The sequence below is a fragment of the Paramisgurnus dabryanus genome, chromosome 9, assembly GCF_030506205.2.
Source record: "Paramisgurnus dabryanus chromosome 9, PD_genome_1.1, whole genome shotgun sequence".
NCBI classification, from domain to species: Eukaryota; Metazoa; Chordata; class Actinopteri; order Cypriniformes; family Cobitidae; genus Paramisgurnus; species Paramisgurnus dabryanus.
The window spans coordinates 26,442,520-26,463,307 of record NC_133345.1 but is presented as its reverse complement, the minus strand read 5'-3'; the positions used below and the strand labels follow the sequence as shown (position 1 = coordinate 26,463,307).

Below are 20,788 nucleotides of genomic sequence, written 5' to 3'. Positions count from 1 at the left end.
ATGTAAATAGATGCAACATTCGTCAGTTTCAGACATATAACTGCTAAGTTAAAGGGCGTGTTGCAGGGTAAATTTTTCCACGAATTTGGGCAATTTGCTTGTTGATAATAAACATGTAAACTGTTATCCATTGTATTTTATGTTGTTGGTAATCACAAAATGGAATACAACATGAAAAAGTACAGAGGTTTGCAAGGATTCTCCTTTCCCCCTCAACGCACTGCATGACGTCACGTTGGGGAGAGAATTTGCCTTAAAGGCGCTCTAAGCGAATAATGTGCGACGTCACTTCCTGTTGATGTTTGAACTGTTTTCAAACAGACAGAGCGTAGCTAACTCCTCCCCCTCCCCCTCCCTTCCGTGCTTTCATGAACGCGACCAACCCCCACCCCCAAATCCTTCTTGTCGTTTATTGGCTGGAATACTTTGTTTTGTTTTGTGCTGCTAGGTTTGGCCATTTGTTGATATTGCCGTTTGTGAAGCCTGGGCTGTCTACAGAGATCGCGTTTTTTTACAGTTTGATCAGCGGACAGGCAGCAAGCAGATAGTGAGGAGATGTTTCTGGTATGTAACAAAAAATGTTTTTTGGTCTAAAACGCTTCAATTCGCTTAGAGCACCTTTAAGAGCATTGAGAGTGACTAAAGAGATGAGTAAAGTACAATATTCAGATTATATCAATGCAGATTATAGATAAATACATAGATAGACTAGATAGATAGACTAGACAGACAGACAGACAGATATACAGACAGATAGATAGATGGGCTAGTTTAGAGAGATAGGCAGACAGCCAGATAGCGTTAGCATAACTTTGTGTAGAAAGTTAACAAACAATTAACATACTCATGCGTGCTGGTTTGAGGGGGACCATAATCCTGCTGAAATGGGTGTATATGCGATCTCAGCACAAACGAATTCAGGCAGCGTGACTCAAATCCTGGAAGCTGAGTGAGGTACATCGTCACATCTGGTCGCGGGGTAAGAGCCTCGAACACCGATCAAAACGCACACACTTCCCTACAGCCAGTAGCGGAGTGTCAATCGGGAGAGTCGGGACTTTCCTGGTTGGCCGGTCTGATATAGTTATACATTGGGAGTTATATTAGCAACACTGTCTGTCGGTCTAATGTGCGGCTGATTCCCGCAGCCCGCTGGTCAAACTGTGCAGCCTCTCTGCTCAACAAATATAAAATGCTCAACCCGTTCGGCAGGTTCAACCATGTCCAGGATTTATAAAAATACGGGGATCAGTGAGCGGTTTCTAGCCTGTCGTCCTTTGATGTAAAAAGCCGCCGAACGCCTGTTTATTGCAGTATGTATGCGGTCGGATTCGAGCCGCCATCTTAGTCGCGTCCGCATTCAGAATGAGAGCTTACGCAGCCTACGGAGGCTACTCTGCTGCTGCTCTGTGCCCCCTCCCTCCGAATTTGTCATAAGTCACTAAGAAAAGTGCGTACACTACGCTAAAACTCTCTCCTGAATACAGAGGAGTCTAAGATGGCGGCGCTACCGGAAGGTAGTTATTTATGTTAATAAAGTTTTAAATATGGATATTTCTACAACAACACCACGCGGATTACCCTCAGAAGACCTTTCTTTCTCATCCTGGAGCTGTTTGGATTTATTTTGTGAAGGATGGACGCACTTTTTTTTTGACTTGAAGGTCGTGGACCCCGTAACATTACATCTAATCAACTGAAAGATCTAAAACATTTTCTAAAATATCCGAAAATGTGTTTGTCTGAAAAACGATGGACATATGCAACTCGGACAGCTTGGGGGTGAGTAAATCATCGGTTTAATATCATTTTTGGCCGAACTATCCCTTTAAGTCAAGTGGTTCGTGGCCACTGACTCTGTAGCCCCACAAAACCCTCTAAAAGATTAGTTTGAATACAAATATAATACCATTATAAACATAACTGTGTCATTCAGTGTTTGTTATAACACTGTTTACTACAGTGGACAGCAGGTGGGAATATTAAACTTACCAAACAGATCTATAGATATAAAACTTTATTTTTGCAAATTGCCAAGAAGTTTAAATCAATATCTCACCAATGTAATATTAAAGTCTTGAAAACTGTGTTTGCAGAGATCGAAACTGGCCAGTCGTTTCAGTTGATAAATTACACATCAAAAGCATTGTACAACCTGATGAAAACCCAGGTCTATTGATCAGCAAGCTTTGTAAATACAAAAACTTAACAACACAATTTGCCATTTCCTAGCACTTTAAACTTACAAGTGCAACTAAATAGACAATAACAAACCCACCTACACATTGCCTCTGCTAACTTGTGTAGTCAGGGGTGAACTGAGGTAATGGAGCAGTGAGTTACACAAAACGTTGGATTGTTTGAACCCATAGTTGGATAACAACAACCCAGCACAAAGTTATTTATAACCCAACAGTTGCATTCTAAATTCTGCTGGGTTATTTTTTAACACAATGCTGGGTAAGTAATGGGCAGAACACATGCTTATTTAATAACCCAACATGTGTTCTGTCCAATATTTACCTAACATTGGGTTCAAAATAACACAGCAGAGCAGAATTAAGAGTGTAAGTTTGTCCATATTTGAACCAACTATGGGTTAAAAAAAGCCTATTTAAATAAGCACATTATAGCATGTACCTGCCCCAGAAGAACTATCTAACAAGACTTGGATTAAAGGAACGAAGCATTATTCATGCGTAAAATAAACCTGTAGAACGGCTGATGATACAATGATTAAATTCATGCTGTGATGACTTTCAATAAATTAATGTTTGCCTTTGATTTTAATCAGGGCACGTTTCCCATCTAGCTATTTATCACACTTCTAAATTAAAATAAATGGATAGCGCAAGTCGATGAAATGCTTTGATACAATAAACAGTATGAAGAGAACAGTCCAGAATGTCCAGAATTGCTAACAGATTCAATATAATACACCATTTAGTCGTGTCTATTTGTTCTCATGTGATTGTAAATATTCAAAAAAGGCATTGGAGACCAACAAATGGTAAAAATAAACCAGAAGCAACTGCGCAACTAAATTACGTAAAGCTCTCAATCACTGTGCTTATACAGGCGATATGGAAAATTGGGTCCATAAAAAGCCATTTTTTAAAAGCATATATCCTGACCCAAGGAGTTTATGTGCAATTTGTATTCTGTACCCACCAATAAATGAAAAATAACACCAGAGGCTGAAGCAAATATGCGCTTAGCGTCCACTGAACTGCGCCTAATCCACATGTAAACAGCCCCAGTCGGTAGGAACCACTAACATTTACACGTTCAGCATTCAGCAACCGTACAAGCTTTTTTATACGACAGATAAATTAGCATTTCACTCTGAAAGGTCATTGCTCTTTTCTTTCTCTCTGCTGTTTTCAGTTATACAGAAAGACAAATATCAACCTGTCTATGAGATGTGCTAAACCCCCATCCACAAACAAACGCACACACATTCATATTTTACAGCAGATCGATACAACCTGGGAGATACACATTAGTTAGTGCTCAACTCTGAATAGAAGTCATTTGCAGAGGACAGAATACAGAAGAGTGCAGTGAATGGCATATTGGATATTTTGAGAGCCGAGGTGTCATAACAAATACCGAAATCCCAAGACGACCATCATGGCAGCTTTTTAAGGACATGTTAGCGATACAGACCGGCAGTGGGTTCCTGCGCCTTTAATATATAATGAACGCGAAGTCCTCTGTTGCCTAACTAGCAGCACCAGATAAACTACATACTGAACCTTACAACCCCCTGGGATCAGCAATATTCCTCACATATCTAGCAAAAGCTTCTGCCTGCTGTCCAATTAGAGAAAACAAGACTGCTTGCAGTTTCACAAAATGTATGGTTTTGTATAGTATGGCAATAAAAATGGCAAGCCGTTCGCACAAAGTGTAGAGAGTCTTAAAATATCTACTGTCACAAGAACATGGTGTGCATTAAGCTACATAAGAATCAAGCTCTATATCAAATATAGTCCAGCACCAATCATTCGTTTTTAATGTGACACGTATGTTAACTCTTTCCCCGACAGTTTTTTTTTAAAGTTGCCAGCCAGCATTTTTTATGATTTTCACAAAAGTTGAATGCCTTCCAGAAAACTTTCTTCTATAAATATATTAACATACAATATATAAAAGAAAAGAAAAGACCATCGGCTTTGGAACAAACTTATATATTTTTTTATTTTAAATTTTGGGCAAAAAGCTGAGATAATTGCATTTTTGTAAATTATTTTTGTTAGCGATCAGATTCAGAATGATAATCAAAACATACACAGAGTTTTTATTGTTTTTGAATCAGTGGGTGCTTAAGTGTTTCATAAGTTGGGTAAGAGTGCTACCTAAGATATAATAGTGGAAATACAGATTGCCGTTAAAGCGTCATTGGCAGGGAAGCGATCTCTTTTAAAGAGCACCTATTGTCCGATTCACGTTTGTCCCTTTACTTTGGTGTGTAAGTGTGTATTAGTATGTAAACGATATGCAAAAGGTACAAACCCCAAAGCAGGGGTCTCCAACGTGGTGCCCGCGCCAAAGCACATTCTATTAATAGTCTCAATTGTAATATTAATTTATTACATATCGTCACCTGTCCGATGAAAATCAAGTATGTCCATTTTGGCAATTTTGAGATTTTTCGACGGATTGAATGTCCAGGTTAATTTCCGTATACAGTATGCTTCACATATCTAAATGGCCAATAAAAAGTTGTGAAATCATGTCATCTGATTTTGACGTATATCCATTTGGTGTCAAAGCTGTCAATCCACAGCGTATCTCCCGCCCTGTGGAAGCATCTCGCCGGTATCGTGAAGTTTCATTGAAGCTCAGCACAGATAGCCGAATGAACATAGCCGAGTCCTTTCACACATACAGTCTTTACTGGTAATTTACTGGTAAATTGCAGTTAACATGTCATGTGTGAACAGAACCTTTCCGGTAAATCAGTGCTCCCAATTTACCAGTAAGACAGGTTGTAAGATTACCAGTAATTTACCGGTAAGCGCTATGTGTGAACGAAAAATATAGGATTACCGGCATTTAGAACGGACGACGTCAGACCGCGCTGACAGATCGGGCCAATCAGAACGTTTTTAAACAGATGACGCGTTTACCACCGGACTGTTTACGTTCGTTTCCACACCCATGCTACTTAAAAGTCGAGCACAACTGAAGTTAACATCCACATTTCTTCAAAGTTGTTTAAAACAGCTTACCATATATTTGCCAAATTGCCGACGTCCTTAGCACACCCTCGGTGAAGCCTAATGTGCAAACACAGGTTCCGTTCGACGCCGCCTAACGCAATGTTGTTTGGTCACGAGCAACTTCGCGACCGTTTGCCACAGATGTGAAGACAACTAAATACGGACCGACGATATTAAGTCATAAACGACCATTGTTTACAAATACGACACGGAGCTCGCGGCCGCGCGCCACAGGTAACTTCCGCTTTCTCTCCGAGTTTACGGATATTTTGATACTGATGTGTGAATGATGTCTTACTGGTAAAAAGACGGAACGTCACTGCATGTGTGAACAGCACATTTTTGTATTTACTGGTAAATTCATTCTGGTAAATGCATGGTAATTTACTAGAATTACTGTGTGAAAGAGGCTAATGACTTTCCTTCATCGAGGTAAACGTTTCCCCCCTGATGCCAGACGTACGTCTAGGGGTGACAAAATTACGGTAGGACTGTGCAAACAAAGGATATGTCTAGCACAGGGGTGTCCAATACGTTGCTCCAGTCAATCGCAAAGGCAATGCCGGTAGATTGCACATAAGTTAACTGCTGCTCCACGTGCGAAATTGGCATTATTAGAGTAATTGTGAAACACGCATTTTAAAACCTATTATATCCGCTATTTAATAAACTGAGCGTATTCATCTGTCAATATGAAACGCGACTTGGCCATTCTAATTAATGATCGGAAGAACGCGTATCAACCAACGTTACTGTAAAATATGCACGTATGTTCATTTAAACTAAATTTTGGTCAAATGTGGATTATATCATAACACTGGCAAAAATATGGTTACATGTAAAGATGCCGTACCAAGTATGACCACTCTACATTCAACTGCTTTTGAAATATGGTGGGTTTTTTTCACTTCCTGAAAAGTAACCGTTTTGGACATATGTGAGTTTCATCGGGCAGCGACGATATATTTATATAAGCTTGGCTTACCTGTTTACATTTTAAACAATACTAAAACATAACAACAAGTAAAATAAAATAAAATCAACAAGTAAAACAAAGGTTAGAGACCCCTGCCCCAAAGTAATCGATGATGCGAGTTATCATCTCCAACGTAAATCTCTTTTCTTGGACTACAACAAAACACACGGATTGTAGGCAACAGTTTACTTCCTGGGACTGGTGACGTAGAGAAGACCGACATTATCATAATTCCTCCCGCTTCGGACTTACAACCTGTAAGTTAACTCCTGTTAGCATTACATTGTGAGCTAATCTTTCAAACATGGTATTCAGACCAATCGCACCATACAGATTAGGGACACAACTCTCAAATCCGTGCTTTTCAGGATAAGAGTGAAATCTGGAGCTACAAAAATGTATGGTAAGTTGAAAATTATGTGTTTTTAACCATAAACCAAACAAACACATTGTATATACCAATGAAATAGGTGCTCTTTAATTGTTGAGATAACGCGTCAATGTCTGGGAAAGAGTTAACTGGCTGTGTGAAATAGAGATGTGTGAAATTTTGTGGCAGGTGGAGAAAAGCTAACCTGGCATAACCTACTTCTCACTGATTTATGATGGTGACTTGACCTGTAGACTGTGTTTCACTCTGGATGTCATCAATCTCTCCAGATCTCTGATAAGAGGCATAATCTACACCCTGATCCAGACCTCAACAAACCCAAAAACATCAACCCAAATCTTAGTCTGTCCCTAAAACTGAACAAAGAACATGCTTACAATGATGATTCAAATCCATTAACTTATGTAATGAATACTTTTCCCCTCCTTTCAAAGACAAGGCTTGAGGCAAGTACTAGACTAAAACACATGTTTGAGCTGTCTGAAAATAACTTGCACTGACAGATATCTTGCACTGAGAGATCTTAAAAAAAAAATTCTCTCAAGATACACACCAGTGACGTCCTTTTCTAAGGTAGGGTTATAAAAGATGCGTAAACATCTTAGAGGGACACTCCACTCTATTTTTACCATTTTGGAATTCATTCAGCCACTTTTAGCATAGCATAGCTTAGCATAATCCATTGAATCTGATTAACCATTAACATCGCGCTCAAAAATTAACCAAAGAGTTTTAATATTTTTCCTATTTAAAACTTAACTCTTCTGTAGTTACATCGTGTACTAAGACCGAGAGAAAATGTTAAACTTAAGAAAGTTGTGATTTTCTAAGCGATATAGCTAGGAACTATACTCTTGTTCTTATGTAATAATCAAGGACTTTGCTGCTGTAACATGGCTGCAGGAGGCGCAATGATATTACGCAGTGCCTGAAAGTAGTCCCCTTGGTAACTTTCAATAGCTGGGGACTATTTTCAGGCACTGTGTGATATCATTGCGCCTCCTGCAGCCACGGTACAACACTATGTAACTACAGAAGAGTCAAGTTTTAAATAGGAATAATATCGAAGCTCTGTAGTTATATGAGCGCGATGCTAATAGTAGGGGTGTAACGGTACGTGTATTCGTACCGGACCGTTTCGGTACACGGCTTTCGGGACGGTGCACATGTGCACCGAAAGGCCAAATGCAATCTTTTGTGTGCGGAACATAGGTCATTTTTCGTGTTTCCACACAAAAATATTAAGTGGCAGAAATCTCCTCGTTCAGCGCAAGTCTTCTGTCAAACATATAACATAATTCGGCCCGCAGAAAGATTTTTATTTACTTTGTTGCATATTCGATTGATTATTGATGTAAACGTTTACGGGGCCGCTTACGTCTAATAGTATGTGTTAAACGCGTGTCAACACGCTGTTTTGTTCTTTCAAAAGTGCGTGAGAGGTTGCGCGTCTTTCGTTGCCACGCAATCATGAGCCGCACTTTCTGTGACAAGGAGAATAAGGAATACGTGATCAGATTTTTCATCTGCACCTCACGTCAATCATATATCATTGTCATAATGCGATCGATTATCAGTTATCTGCTCGGGCCAGAGAAGAGCTGTAACCAGGGCTTACTCAGCTGCGGATGGGTTCGTTAGTTTAAGTCACAGCTTGGGGCAACACAAGCAAAAATTAGGAGAAACGTGCAAAAGATAAAAGATGGCTATGTATGCAATTCACTCATCTCAGTGTATAATAAGTATATAATCATGTTGCTTGCTATGCAGTTACACATAGAGCAGTAATATTATTTTTATACAGAGATGGTACATAACCATTCAATACTGTGACTTCAAAAAATCCAAAATAAATCAAAACAGAAAAGACTTTCGGTGGCAAAATGTAGGCTAATAGTTCATAAATGTATTCAGGAATTGAATTTGTTAGTTTAGTGCAAGGTTTAGTAGAAAAAGTTTAAGAGAAGGTTAAAGGTATAGCGGAAGATTTTCCCGAATTATTTAAAAGAACCCCCCCTCGATATTTAAAAAAAAATGCTCCCGAGAGGGAGCGCCTGTTAAACGTGTGCACGAGACAGAGAGAGAGCATGCAGGAGCTCAGTTCTTCTCTTCGCTCTGTTTACAAGTTTCTGTCGGCATGTTTACCGTGTCTGTGCGGTTCGTGACTTGTGCCAGGGCTAGCATCGCAAATCATAGCTTACATCAACTTTAACTAGCAGTGATTTTAAATGGATTTCTCCAAATAGCATGACAAAATGTACCTTTCCAGTAGATACTTCGCGTGGGAAGCCCAACCTGTCCTTTTAGCTCCCATAAACTTTCTGGTCTTGTTTCTTTATTTATAGTCCTTTCTCTTCTTGTCATACAATTCGTAAACACTTTTTCTCTTGCGACCCTCAGACATTTTGAAAAAAACACAGTGAGAACGCGACCTTCAATGAATGGTTGAAACCGTAGCACAACACACATACACGTGAAAGTGCGCATGTGCAGAAAGCGAACGTAGAGGCGAGCACGTACAACGGTTATACGTCAACATATAATCAGAATGATTGACATCTGGGATGAGCAATAACAGTGGTGATCCACCCGGAAAACGAAAATCTTCCGCTATACCTTTAAGAAAAGATTTACCTACGATTATAAAATAATTTTAAAAAGTATGTAATTTAGTGGAGAACTTTGCAGCAGTATTTTATTTATAATTCTTTTTTATTTTATATATATTTTATTTATTATATTTTAATAAAAAGTGTTTAAAAATGTGTTTTAATATCACATTTAATAAAACCAGGAATGTGCTGGACCGATTTTAATGTTTTCTTTTCAAATACCCATCATAACTGGAATGACCGTGAACCTTGTAAATATTAAATGTGTTTATCAGCTAGAAGTAGACGGTAATCTTGATTTCATGGGGTTTTGTACAAAACAAAGAGAAGGCAGAAGAGAAGCCAAAGGAAAAAAGAATCTAAACTTGAGAGAGGAGGAAATTCTCGTTCAGGGTTGAGCGGTGCCACAGCACAAACACTGGAAATTTGTGTACACAGCAAATTCAGGAACAAGTGATGTATCCATGATAGACTAAGAAAGAAAGAGAGGACGGAAGTTGGAGATTAAGATATCAAATGCAGAATGTATATACTGTGGTACTCTGAATCTGTCTATGAATTAGCTAGTATATGGGCATTAACTGACCTTACTTAAGCCTTCATGTAATTGCTTACCTAACAACAATATTCAAACTGATCTAAGATGGACTTTTCTGCGAGCAACGTTTTGACAATACATTGTCTAATATAGTATATAATCCAACTTGCAATGGTCCTCCTGAAAGTCCCATAAATTGGCCAAATCCTGGTTGGTGTCAGGCTTACATTTATAGGAAGGGGATATAATGAATATCATTAGGCTGATATGAAATAAAGTCTATAAGATGTCCTCACTAATACAGTGAACAAATCCTGTGTGTGTGTAGCTCACCACCTGCCTAAATGATCTCCATGACTCACACAGGAGAAGATAATTGGCTCACAGAAAAGTGCAGCAAACATTCATCATAATGGCAATGCCATGCAGTAGCTACTGTAGCAGACACTCCATCTCTTTGTCTGTCTCCTACTGTCTTTCTCTCTAATATGCACTCGTTCTGTCTCTGTCGGCATGCCGTGCTCTTCATTGCCTTTTCCTATATACCACCAGATTTGGGCTTAAAGAAACGGCGCTGATCTGGCCCCTGTGGATTTTGGCATTAACCCTGACAGAAGCAAGGAATTACACCATGCAAGTGCATAATTGGTATCAATAATTCACAGGATCTATCTAAGCACCAGCAAATGAAAATGTGTGTTTTGAAGATCAGGCATGGTGAGACAGGTCAGTAAGGTGGACTCAAGCTCACCCTATCAACCTGTCCATTGTTCAAACCTTCATGATTCTCATCCAGGCCATTTTAGATATGCTTATTTGCGAGTGCAAAGAGTTGGCTCCTAAATAAGTAATCGTTTCCGATATCCCTCCCCCACGACAAACACATAGTTTCGCCTTTGTTCTTCCTTTCGCTGCGATTGATGCATATTTCATAGAGAACTTCTGCAAGCTTTCTTTTGACTGCTCAGTACCCGACAGGCTGCCTATTACCAGACATTACAATCTACACTGTCAGAACATCTCTCTCCACAGATCTCTTGCACATCTACTTGTTTTTGTTGAGGTAATGAAATTGCAATAAAAAAGTAATGAAACATCTCCGCGTGCCAAACGGCAAAGTGGCATGTTTATTACGCTTGCCAAAATAACACAGGCACTAATTTAGCATATTAGTGTACTGATAAAGAGTTTTACTGAGAAGGCAAGGACATTTTGGTGATATGTTAAATCTCCCCTGTTCAGTGGCGGTTCTAGACAAATTTCACTAGGGGGGCCGAGGAGGGGCCAGTGTTTTACAAGAGGGGCACATAAAAATGGCAAGAAATTATATTTAAAGATAATAGGGGTGGTTACAGGAATCAGTTTAAGACAGGACTAGGCCTTATAGTTTAATTAGGAAATATAACTAGTTTTGACAAACATGCCTTACTAAATACATTACTTGTGTGCATTTTGAAGCAAAACAAAGGGCACTGGTGTATTTTAAGATATGGCATTGCAAGTTGTTTTCAGTTTACGGGGAAACTGCCCTGTAAACTTTATTTTACTTTACAATCATATAAATATGTATTTAATACAAGAGTGAGTGCAGGTGCAAAAGGGGAGCTGGGCTCTTTTCTAAAGCCCCCCAACCGATAATCATGCGACCCTACTCAATAAACTTTATGAAATGCAAACTTTTATAAAGACAAACGTTTGTTTTAGTTTACATAAACACACATTGCTAGACAGTTAGGGACCACAATCTAATCAGTATTTAAAATAATATTTATTTTAAATTGTAAACATTTTTATATGTAACATTTAATTAAATTCCTCCAATTGTATGCACGTATATGTAAGAGCATAATAACAGCGCTTTTTACAATGTGTAAACTTTAAAAAGTTAGCGAGATGTTGGTTTTACCGGTTGTTGATGAGTAACAGCTGTGAATGATCACAACGCGCCTCAGCAGCCACGTCACAGGAGAACAAGTGAACAGTGTCCCAATGTCAAGTCAGCTAGAGTCCTTACTAGTGCCCAAACCTGCATACACATTCTCAACATCGGGAGATTGGGAACAAATTCGCCGAGCATCACCCGCAGCCGGCTACAGTGATTGGGAGCGCCGCTCTAATTTGCCCGTATAGAACGTTGCGTCGCATTAGTTCCGCTTTTGGCGCTCGCGTGTAAAATCTAAATAAATGTATACTTTTTTATTTGGTCAGCACGGGGTGGCCACAGGGGTGGCCAGGGACATGTCTACAGAGGCACGGGCCACCCTTGGCCTCCGTGTAGAACCGCCACTGCCCCTGTTGACTGTTACCCAAAGGCACACGTCAGAATGAAGGAAGTTTGAAAAGAGAGAGCTCTTTTGGGCATGCTCCCCATACTCCTTTCATGTGAGCGCCGGTACGCCCTCAAGGCTGGAAAGTCTAATGCATGGAATTAATGGGGCACCTTTTGTAGTCTGAAAATATTTCACCGTTAATGCAAACGAGAGGAAACACATGATGTAGATCACATTGAAAACAATTTCACCTTGAAACTGCATAAATATACATAGGTGAGTAACACATTTAGACATTTTGTGTTGAAACTGCATGTCATTAAACAGGAAAAATGCTAAATACTGTACCTCTGAATAGGGATGCACCAATACCACTTTTTTGGAATACGAGTACGAGTATGAGTACTTGCATTTCAGTACTTGCCAATACCGATACCGAGTACTTAATAAAAAAATAATTAAAATTTACAGCTAACAGCTTTAGTCATATAATTTAACAAAAAAACAAAGGACTAGTTTTCCAGTTTGTTGTAAACTCTGCCTCTTTGGACAATACGAGGGATTATCCCCTTACACGCTGCTCAAACATAGACATTTCTCAAACCGTGGTATCGATTCCAGGTATCGGGGGACTTTTAACGAGTACGAGTACTTTAGAAAATGTGGTATCGAGGCCGATACCCGATACCAGTATCGGTATCGGTGCATCCCTACCTCTGAATCATATTATTTACTTTCAAAGCATTAGGGAAAATTATATATGTTGATAGTATGTTAGTAGGGGTGTGACGAGACACTTAATCCACGAGACAAGACACAAGATTGGGTTCATGAGAATGAGACAAGATTTTTTATTTATTTTTTTAAATCCCCAATGATAAAGTAAATGAATGGGAAACTTAAATCACATTATTTTAAAATGTTTTAACTAATCTAGGACTGTCCCTAACAATTATTTTTTTAATTGATAAAGAAGTAGCGATTCCGCCTCATTCATGCGTCTAGTTTGCGCGAATGGTGCAAATTGAGCGTCTGGTGCGGTACGCGCGAATGCTGCTTTTTGCGTTAGATGCGAATTTGCATCTGACGCCCGAGTTGAAAATGTTTAACTTTGGTGGATTTCCGCGGCGCATTAACCAATTAGGAGATTGCTTGCTGCTGTGGCGGCAGCCCCGCCCGGAGTCCCTCATTCAACATGGAGGAATGCTTGATATTGTCCGTGAGCAGTCACCCGGAGCTATACCACACAAGTTCTTTTTCTATAGAGACAGGAATAAAAAAGACCTCGCTTAGAAGAGTGTCAGTGAGGACATTGGGCAATCTGGTAGGTTGTAAATACACATTTCACTTTTGAGTCACGTGACGTTTATCGACCCGTGGCATTCCCGCCGTTTTTAAACTATTTTCCCCATATAGTAAGGTGACCAAATACAAACCGGTAACTGTCAATGAATGCATGATCAACATCAGTCATCTTGAAAACAGACAACCGCATTGCACTTACCCCTCCCACAAGAAGCGGATTTCCCTCTGACGCGTGTCAAATGCCTGCTTTTTCCACACGTCTACTTCGCTCTAGATGCGCAAAAGCATTCAAAATGTTGTAGATGCGATTTTGAGGCCTCAAACGGGTTTTGTATGAACCCACGGTAATAAAAACCAGCATTATGTATTGTAACAAATTCCTCCAGGGGTCGCTTTATTTTTACATTCAGTCGATCTCCGGGTCTGGTGGTACCACTTTTAGCATAGCTTAGCATAATCAATTTAATCTGATTAGACCATAAGCAGATACTGGTGGCAGATGTAAAAATGTAAAAGAGCCAAAAACTAAATTCATGCCAACGAATGACAGAAGCTTGTAGCTAAACCAATAGCCCATCACGGAGGAACATTGTGTCATGTCAGTCAAATGAGCAACACAACATAAGTCACGCCTATGAGTCAGATACAATGAGTCACCAAATCAGAACCAAAACAACTGTCTGTCTCTGTAGCATTTTAAACTCAAACCGTCTCTTACATACAAAAGCTACTGAAAAATACACACAGTGGAAAAACTCACTTCTTCGTAGCTCGTATAATCACATTTTGTATAACCAAATGGTCCTTAATTTGCAAAACGAATAATTTGCGTACGCTAATAAACATTATCATCATTTAATTGTTGACATTCTGAAAACAAGATAATTATGAATAACAAAATTATCACAGCCTTAATTGTTATCCATGCTCAAGAAGGAAAAATAATGTATTGTGTATGACATCACAATGAATGGCTGCAACCATGAAGATAATAAAGCTATCTATCACTATTGCTTTATTTTAAAGTGGTCATGAACTGGCTTATTTTTTATTTTGTACGGTTCTCTATGATCCACTAATAGCGTTAGAAAGGATTTTAACTTAAAAAATATATATATATATTAGTAAGTAATACTTTTTCTGCCCTGTTTTGAGCCTCTATTTTAAAACACACTTTTTTGTGGGTAACAGTGTTGCTTATGTAAAAAGTTTCAACTCAATCTGTGCATATGTGGAACTGCACTTCGCAATTATTTTAAAAGTGCTCACTAAAAACAGTTGGGTTAAAAATAACCCAATAAATAACCCAATGGTGGGTTACTATAGCACCAACCCATTGTTGGGTTATTTTAACCCAATGCATTGGGTAGAAAGTTTTACCCAATTAGTTGGGTTATGAAATAACCAATTTGTTGGGTTATTTTTGCAATGCTGTTTTAACCCCATTATTATTATTATTATTTATTACTATTATTTGCTTTATAAATAAATAATACAAAACTTACAAATACATTTATAATGCTTTATTTTCATTTAGTCATTTGCACCTGCATTTAAATGTATAAATACAGACATGTATAGAAGCATAAATACATACACACATACATAAATATACATACATAAATAAACAAAAACATAAGAACAAAACAAATCTACTCAATCTTATCCAACTACAAACTGCTTAAAAGCATAGTTCACACATTTTGTCATAATTTTCTCCCTCTCATGTTGTTATAAACCTGTATATAAGTCTTTACTTTGATAACCACAAAGGTATATTTCAAAGAATGTTTGAAATCAAACCGATCATGAGCCCCATTCATTTTCATATAGTATTCTTTTTTCCTATGACAGTCAATGGGGCTCATGATCTGTTTGGTTTAAACATTACTCAAAGTACCTTCCTTTGTGGTCATCAGAACAAAAAAATGTGTACAGGTTTGTAACGACAGGAGAGGAAGAAAATTATGACAATTTTCATTTTTGGGGGAACTGTCCCTTTAAGCAGGTGACAGTGTGTTCAGGAAACATCACATGGTACAAAATGTATTGTGTGTTACAGAAACTACTTAACAGTAGTGAAAGGCTTGGGATACTCTGTATAAAATGTAAAAAAAAAAATTAAAGCATGTGTCAACTGCTGGTCTTGCTCCTGGGCCATGCATGCCTCCCCACGATAACAAAGGCTTGTGATTAGTCGAATTCATCCCATAGGAGGACATGGGGTCTTCGTCATACCTCCTCCTCCAAATACTGAATTATGTTTGTTTTCTGACCTGAAGACAGAATTTTCACAATGTAAATATGCACACATAAACAGGTTAAAAAAACAAGTGTCATAAATGATACTTACAGGTTGCAAATTAATAAATGTTTGCTTTGCCTCTTGGTACTGTAGGAAGGCTGAATCATCTTGCTGGCCATTTTGTAAGGTTTTTAATGCAACATCTCCAAGAATGTCTACATTTAAAGAAAATAATAATTAATTAAATCTCAAAGCAAACATATCTGGCACGCTGAATAAATACTCTACTTTGACAGTAGATGGCGCTGAATTGCAAATTCAACCGTTACCGGGTTACAGTAAACAGTACGTGCAGGATTAAACAGCGCTTTATCAGGGATTATACTGAAGTAAAACGACAATAAAATGCCATCGAGTCATTTCTTAAGACATTTACATTCAGAATCACATTTATATTACAGGTCTGTGTCTATAACACAGACCGCCAAAATAAAATATTTGGAGCAAAAAGCAGCCGGTTGCATCCCTTACAAAAGTTAAAAAACGGTTTTTACTACACTTTAAACCAAAAAACATTGTCTGTTACAGAAAGCATGGTTAAAGCAATATGGCAATCAATACGCCATGAAACTAACGTTATACTACTAAAAGAAGAAATGATTCATTTTTGTAAGGGACCATGCTGTTGGTGCTGTTTAGTATTAAAATAAATTGCGATGTCTCTCTACGTTTATGATGGCTTAAAAACGCGTTTGGCATCGATAACAGTTAATCAATGGAACAGGTGTAACGGACAAAAACTAGACAGCAGCATTTTTGTACACTTATTTAAACGTGACTGATAGTTTACTGTGTTTTAGAGCTTAAAGACACTTTGTAGCAAAATAAAACATTACACAGAGATATATATTTTAAAACGTACCTCTCGTGTCTGTCCGCACTCAGCAGTGGCACCGGTCAACCGTTGAAATTCAAAATGCGTGACGTGAGCCCGATTTTAACCCAACTCTCTGGGTTGTTATGGAAATAACCCAATACAAGCTAGGAATAACCCAACATAACAACCCAATATGTTTAACCCACCTATTGGGTAAAACAAATAACCCAACAGTTTTTAGAGTGTGTGGATATTAATGCAACTCCTGCAACGCTTGCTCCAACTAGGCTACAAGAAGCATCAACAAAGGTTGCACACTGTCGCAGTGGTGGTGACGTGATGGATCTAATGTCATATGTTGCACATGTAATGGTAATTTAGACATACAAATATTGAACAAATTTTAATTCGCGCAACTACCCACTCGCATGGAGTTAATTATCCGCCCGCATCCCCGCCCGTGAATTTTAAGAATGTCCCAATCTACCCGTTTTAGACACTTTTATGCGGGTATCCGTGGGTACCCGACCCGTTGCAAGTACTACTACACAGTAAACATTTTATGACAAATCATGAATAAAGAATTGCTTAATGCAAAGAAAGTTTTATTTTAATGTTTGTGTTTCCAAAGTGTGGCTCATAGAGACAATTCTGTTTCATGTTAGTATGTTCCAGTTTTTGCATATTCTTTTGGTCTGCACTCAAAAGTGTGTATTTTCCTAACACAAAAGCCGTATAATGTAAGTAGGCCAATTAACTCTTTCCCCGCCAGCATTTTTAAAAAAAGTTGCCAGCCAGCGCCAGCATTTTTCATGATTTTCACAAAAGTTTAATGCCTTCCAGAAAATGTTCTTCTTTAAATATATAAACAAACAATATATCAAATGAAAGAACAGACCCTCTGCTTTCAAACAAAAAAAACCTGTTTCATCCTACCTTCATTAGTTCTCTTGTAATCACCCCTCAAACATGGGTAGGTTTCTTCAAAAACACACAATTTTGAGCAAAAAGCAGAGATAATTCCATTTTTGCAAAGGACTTTTGATAGAGATCAGATGCAGAGCGATCTTTAAAACATACACGGAGTTCTTTCTCTTTCACGTGAGGCGCTACTTCCGGGTTGTATAAGTTGCGGAAGTGCCGCCACCTGGTGGATAATAGCGGTATTGCAGAAAGACAGAAAATCTCGTCATTGGCGGGGAAGCGTTTTCTTTTAATTGACGAGATATCTATATGAAAGAGTTAAGATGCAGCTACACACTTTTTAAAATGAGTCATATTATGACCTTGGTGTAAATAAAAGCTGTTTTGAAATAATAAAAGTTTTTAGTTGATCTTTTGTATAAGAACCTCTTAACTGTCATGTCAAAAGATCAAGAAGAATCTGACTCTCAAATACGCAAACCGATGGACCAATAAACAGACATTGGCCCCTAAATCATGTTATTGGCTGATTCAGTGGTGCAGTTGGGCTTGAACAAATAAATGACTTGCTTAAAGCTATCTCTGCATTTTAGAAAAATGTATTTCAATGAACAAATTCTAACAAAAATCACACCCTCCGATTTAAATCCAAAGCAGAGACAGATTGTAAAACAAAGAAACAAGCCAAAACATTTCTCTGACACTAACAAATCAGGCTCTGGCTTCAAATTTCACAACAAAGTCTGTTTGTGCCGTAAAACGACGTCATTGTTGCCACAAAATATCGCTCGCTAACCCTGACAGATGGCACAGATTCCTCCCACTTTCCTCTCTCATAACTCTACTGTGATTCAGCCTCTTCCTCAGCCTGCATTCATCAAAACCACCGAGCCAAAACTGTGCTTCTTCCTCCACGTGTGAAGAAAATTAAATTCACCTGTCCTGAGAGTAATTTCACCTTTCACAGTGTTGAAGACAGACACAATAGCTGTGTCCCAATTCAGGGGCTGCGACCTTCTAAGCATGCGACCTTAAATATGAGCACTCGGTCTTTCAAGGTGGAAGCCTCAGAAATCCGCGAAGAGAACTGAAATGAGACGGTCTAACCTTCGGACGACCCATAATTGGCGTCACCTGCTGCGCCTGTCAGCAGGACATAGCGGAAACGTTTCTGACTTATTAAAATAAATATGAAATCAGAAAAATATTATTTTAGTTTAGAAAATATGACACGTTGATGTAGATTAAACTATTCAACAGTATATTAAATTAAATTAATCAACCTTAGAAATATATGCATCATAAAAATAATAATATTAACACAAAACATAACTTATAATACTAAAACAGTGACAAACTTTTTTTGATAAATACACACTTTTATTTAATGAAGGTTTTAATTGTTTATTTTAGAATATCCAGCTGCCGTTGCAGCCGCGCAATGAATCTTGGGATATCCTCGGCTGTTAAGGATCCATTCGTTCTATCCTTAACAGCGCGGAGAAATGAGGACGCATTTTGAGGCTTCATTCTAAGCATCCTTCGAATTGGGACGGCCTTACCAGCCTGAAGTCGCGCTGCTGTGACGCAATCGGTCTTAAAATACGTTCTTAGAAGGTCGCAGCCCCTGAATTGGGACACAGCTAATTAGTGCCTGCACATGCATCAGATCAGCAGTGTAACAGCTGAACTCAATGCACCCAGTCAACACCTTAAACTTGTTAATCACTCCCTTAAACAGAAAACAGGAGAAATCCTGGATCAAGTTAGTGCTCGGTGAGCAATAACCAGGTTCTCTCTTAGTCGCAGAATAGTGTCAGCTCCGGGTTAGTGTTTTCATCAGAGGTCAGCGTTCGAACAGTGATGAAGCTAACCTTCCCGACCCGCTACACTTATTCACAGGCACCTTAATACTCAGAGCCTGACATCCCCATGTCAGTGCATATCTATAGTGGATTAAAATAGGACAGCTAATTACCATTTACCTCAGCAGGAACATGGCTGGATATGGGGATTCTGGCTTTCGTAATGCGTGTAATTGTCTGTTGAATAATGCCAGCCCACGCTCCTTATATCTGACTCGGCTCACTCACTCATGAAAAGACGCTTGCGAGTTGATAAGCTGGATTCTGCGGTTTAAGCTTTTCGAGAAACGTTAGCGCTAAGTGCTGATGTGGTTCCCCCTTTATTACATGAAACACAGTTTATTAAAACTCCCACCGGTACAATTAAACTGTTGAACGTCACTATGGTTAACATATGCATAAGTCAGAAGCATTCTGGAGTTGCGCAGACAACAATTTTGCTCTGTCTCAAATGTCAGCTTAAGCCCTTGCAATATTCCTCTGAGTCCACACATTGACCTGACGCTTCGTAGTACAGGAGACAGTGTTCTCATCAAGGGCACATAGCAGTCGTAAAGGGGGTGGGTGACATCTAAAATGACAAATGGGACAGCCAAACAGTTTTGTGAACTTCAGCGACATGCACACACAACAGCTATTGCACACATCTTGCAATACAAGGCCTTTGCTTAGTAATAGTAGAAACAACCCTATAGCTAGGGGTGCGCGGGGCAAAAACTAACGCGGGGTTAGTTGTAACACAGACTGTTTACACTGTTGCACAAGGTTGAGCGTTTTGTTTTTCCGGTATTCTTTTGAAGCTGCAATGTTTAATGTTTTTCCAGAGAGTTATTGATGAACGAGTGTTTTGGTGGCATGTAAGTATTTTTTCATCATATGTTTTGTTCGGTTTCTAAGTTAGGTGTGTAAGATACCAAATCCAATGTTATGTCATATTAATCAGTGTCTTGTTGACAAAAACATAGCATGGTTTTGAGATATGTCTGCAGCTCTTAGCAACTTTTTTGGTGGGCTTGAAAATATTTTGACTTAGCGGGGTTAATTGTAACGCTGTGTTACAAATAACCCCTCAGCACTTACGATATGAAAACCACTAACGTAGCGTAATTCTTGCCGTTGTTTTAAATAGAATACACACGAATGATTGCTGGCTGCCAACTAAATAAATGTGCATGTCTTATCAAAAATATGTGTCAAATGTATTTTTGTTAATATCTTTAATATTGATTGAATAAGGTCAAAGATTGAAATCATAATGAAATGAATGGCTAAAATCAGACTTTGATGTTCATTATCTCAGAATTAGATTTTTAAAACTGTAGTATGGTTATAACAGACTGGGTCACATATAAAAAATGTTTTGTCATAATTGTGCTGCTTTTTCTAACATATTTAGACATTTGTATCCATTTATAATTGAACTATTGTTAGAAAAGGGCTGGATGAATGAATACAGTGTGGATATTATAGACAGATATATAAACAATATCCACTTCAAGTATATAGACAAAATATTATTGAAATATTTGCCTGCAAACTTAACTTTTAGCAAGTGTT

The 20,788-nt window shown here is 38.5% G+C and overlaps 1 protein-coding gene and 1 long non-coding RNA gene across 4 annotated transcripts in view; both read right to left on the bottom strand.

The window, feature by feature from the left end:
• The window catches only part of mgat4c (mgat4 family member C), a 145,247-nt gene that overhangs the window by 121,416 nt on the left and 3,043 nt on the right, over positions 1–20,788 (bottom strand). The window lies entirely within an intron of this gene.
• LOC135773232 (uncharacterized) lies at positions 15,202–16,622 on the bottom strand. The gene is made up of 3 exons (XR_010543484.2): positions 16,488–16,622; positions 15,674–15,780; positions 15,202–15,596 (listed from the first exon to the last, which is right to left on the bottom strand). It is a non-coding gene; the product is annotated as an uncharacterized lncRNA (long non-coding RNA).